This window comes from Podarcis muralis, chromosome 12 (genome assembly GCF_964188315.1).
Source record: "Podarcis muralis chromosome 12, rPodMur119.hap1.1, whole genome shotgun sequence".
NCBI classification, from domain to species: domain Eukaryota; kingdom Metazoa; phylum Chordata; class Lepidosauria; order Squamata; family Lacertidae; genus Podarcis; species Podarcis muralis.
Window position 1 is genome coordinate 12,014,835 of NC_135666.1, and position 4,118 is coordinate 12,018,952.

Sequence of the window (4,118 nt, forward strand, 5' to 3'; positions counted from 1 at the left end):
AGCCGGCATACAGCTTCCGGGTCATGTGGCCAGCATGACTAAGCCGCTTCTGGCAAACCAGAGCAGCACACGGAAATGCCGTTTACCTTCCCGCCGGAGTGGTACCTATTTATCTACTTGCACTTTGATGTACTTTCGAACTGCTAGGTTGGCAGGAGCAGGGACCGAGCAACGGGAGCTCACCCCGTTGCGGGGATTCGAACCGCTGACCTTCCGATCGGCAAGTCCTAGGCTCTGTGGTTTAACCCACAGCGCCACCCGCATCCCCTTACTGTTGCCTTAATTTCCCTTCTGCATCTTTCCCAAACATTCCTACTCCTGCACAGCTTTCACAAATGAAATGATTTAAGAAAGATAATTCCAGGGCATTATTTAATTTATTCTCATGGTAGGATTTGACGTTGCTGCTAACAGGATGTATTCATGCACAAATCTACACCTTCAACACTTTTCCAGACTTTTCAGGTCTTAACAAGAACATCATGGAAAGTGATGTTAAAGAGCTGCATCGTGGAGATGCTTCTGATAAATCTTAACAATAGCTGCCAGACTTTTAATCTGGCAGCATTACGTACCTTTGTTACCTGCCTAAGGACTTCATTTCTCTGAATCCTCATTGTGTTTTCTTCATAATTTCTCTTATATAAACATTTCCACCTTGTTTCACAACACTGAAAGATGGATAGATTAGGTAAAATTAAATTGCATTTATACCACCTTTCATGGGAATTTGCCCCAGGTAATTCCTTATCAGACAGAATTTGAATTTGAAGTGATAGTGTGTTTGCAATTAAAAGTGTTTTCGAATTGGAGGTTCATTAGAAAATGAACCACCTTACTTAGGAAATAAGCCCCATTTGTGCACGTTAAATATGTGCGCATCCACGCACATGCGCATTGCACCAAACATGGAAATGACTCAAAAACATCATAAAGAGGGGTGGAATGGGGTGGGGGCGGAACAGAGTGTTTGCTGCCTTTTCCAATTGCGCTTCAAGTATATATGGTATCACTGGCACGTGTGGTGCCTCAGAAGGTAACTCTTGTGTAATAGGGTCAAGTATGGTCAAGAAGAACGAGCAGTCACACTCCCTTGATCTTTCTCCCAACAAATCTCATCAACCAGGGTGACTAAGGAAGTTTAACTGAAATGGATTCAGTTACTGTCATAAATGTACCAAGCAAACACGTACATAAATATATAAACCACATGTGTGAAGCAGCACAGGAAGACAGTCCTGAAACCATTTTAACTCCCAAACTGACCAAATGTTTCTCTGCAAGAAGGGAGGAAATGAAAAAACCTTCCCATTGCTTCAGGAATTAAGTAATTACCATCTCAAAGGAATGGCCAGACTACCAGAAAAGGCAATCAGATAAGGCATTATCAGATAACCTGGCAGACAGGGAAAAACAACAACATTCAAATTTCTGTTGTAGACCACCTTTTATGTGATATAGGTATGATGTTTGTGGGGGGTGGTCTTTGGCTACACCTCTCCTGTGATTTATGTATGATGTATGGAGGGGTGGTCTTGAGCTCCAGGGCAGGGAATTTCAAAATGGTTATATAAGGGCAAGCACACGTGCTTCGTGGTCCCCCTCCTCCTCTCTCCTGCGTGTGGGGGAGCACCCTGTTGCAACAGTCAATAAAGTTCAGGCTTACTAGCTGCTTTGCTTCTCAATATTCTCTGGATGGGACGCGGGTGGCGCTGTGGGTAAAACCTCAGCGCCTAGGACTTGCTGATCGCATGGTCGACGGTTCAAATCCCGCGGCGGGGTGCGCTCCTGTCGTTTGGTCCCAGCGCCTGCCAACCTAGCAGTTCGAAAGCACCCTCGGGTGCAAGTAGATAAATAGGGACCGCTTACCAGCGGGAAGGTAAACGGCGTTCCGTGTGCTGCGCTGGCTCGCGAGATGCAGCTTGTCACGCTGGCCACGTGACCCGGAAGTGTCTGCGGACAGCGCTGGCTCCCGGCCTATAGAGTGAGATGAGCGCACAACCCTAGAGTCTGGCAAGACTGGCCCGTACGGGCAGGGGTACCTTTACCTTTACCTTATTCTCTGGTTGGTCTCTGTTATTTTCTCCTACTGATAGAGAACCTACAAAGGGACTCTATATGGCCCCATAAGGGAAAAGGAGCAGGTTTTTTTTTTTTACTTATATCAAAATCAACCTATGAAACAAAACAAAATCCTGATCCTGTACCTTCCCTAGGTAAGCAACAGAAGACAAATCAGTATCATCTATATTGTATCTATATATCTGTATCTGTATAATCTGTATCTGTATCCCTACCCCACCCCATGGCAACTCACTGCTGCAAAAATGTTCTCAAGAGAACTCCTTTCATATTAGAAAGGTTTCCTAGAAACGTACAACATTGCTCTGGACATAATGTCTATAAAAAGTGGCAATCTATTGTTATAGTATTCTCATGTGCTGCAATATTTGAGTGCTACTATATGTATCAATGTTTTCAAAATGTGTTCCAGTTACAGATGGGTAGCCGTGTTGGTCTGCCATAGTCAAAACAAAAAAAATTCCTTGCAGTAGCACCTTAAAGACCAACTAAGTTAGTTCTTGGTATGAGCTTTCGTGTGCATGCACACTTGTATATCTGAAGAAGTGTGCATGCACACGAAAGCTCATACCAAGAACTAACTTAGTTGGTCTTTAAGGTGCTACTGCAAGGAATTTTTTTTGTTTTTTCAAAATGTGTTGTTCAACATTAAGGACCCTGAAAAACACCACAACAGCAGCCATTGAAATAACACCCTTGCTGCATCTTAAAGCTGGTTTATGTCCTGGAGTCTTTCGTTGGCATTTAGACGGTTGCTGGAAGGCATTGCTGCATGCCTGTGAAGAAGATGCATGTTGCAGCCTATAGCATTTTCTTACCGCATGTGTTAGGACTGTGCAAGAACGAACCCTGAGGAAAAAGCCCCAAAGCCTCCAGATCCCAACTCCCCTTCCCTGCTCCTGTTTGTTTATTAAAATAAGCATATCCAGCTCCCACCCCCACACAGCCAAAAAAAAGGCTTTCAGGGCAGCTTACAAAAAAGAAGAAAGAAAGAAGATTGATATAAAAATTGGGGTTTGGCAAATGGATGGAGGCAGCATCGCAAAGCAGAGTTCCCTCCCCTCCTTCCAAGGAAGGAGAGACCCTAAACAAAAGTGAGCAGGAATCCAGTGCTTTTTTTCTTAAAAAAAATAGGGGTCCTCTCATTTTTCTACTTATATTGAAATACTGCCCCTCAATGAGGCCAAACTTAGATTCACAAATTGTTTAGGGGTATGTGTCCCCCTGTGTCCCCCTTGAAAAAAAGCACTACGGGAACCTTTTTAAGACTTTTGACATTGCCCAACCCCCTTAGCCAAAGACCACCCCAAAATCATCATACATACATCACAGGAGGCAGTCTACCGCAGAAATCCTGTCTGCCAGGATACCTGATAATGGTTGCTGATTGCATTACCTGGGCAGCCTGGCCATTTTCTTGTGATGGTTAATTCTTTAGTTCCTGAATCCAAGTCACAGGCTCACCCTATTCATACACAAATACGCCCTTAAGACAGGAGGAATATTTGAGGTCATTGGGAGAGTCAAAATGGCCTCAGGATTGCTCTCCTGTACTGTTTCACACACATGGTTTATATATTTACGTATGTGCATTTATCAATATTTATTATATATTTGAGACCTTAGAATTTCTTATTACAAGGCAGGCCCTGCTTTCGGGCTTGCAATCTAAAAGCCATGACACAAGACGAGGAAGGCTTTGGTGGAGGGAGAAAAGCATGAAGATGGCAGTTGGTTTGGTTGCCCAGATAGATGGGAACAGCCAGTATTACGGGTCATACTATATATATATTCTCGTTTTTAAATGCCACTTTATTTATAAACAAGAAAACAACACGAGGCACATTTCCCGCTGTTCGCCCCTGGGCTTTTCCCCGGGCGCGCCGGCCCTCTCCTCTCCCTCCAGCCTCAGCCGCGCCTGTTGCTAGGCGACCGCTGACACCAAGGGCAAAGGCCTAGCCTGGGCCACATGCCAAAATGGCCGCCAGGGGAGGCGCCGCCGCCGCCGCCGGCGGGTGGCTTTTGCGTCGCCTCGC

The 4,118-nt window shown here is 45.0% G+C and overlaps 1 protein-coding gene across 1 annotated transcript in view; it reads right to left on the reverse strand.

Annotated features, from left to right (window-relative positions):
- The window catches only part of XRCC2 (X-ray repair cross complementing 2), a 108,990-nt gene that overhangs the window by 23,405 nt on the left and 81,467 nt on the right, over positions 1–4,118 (reverse strand). The window lies entirely within an intron of this gene.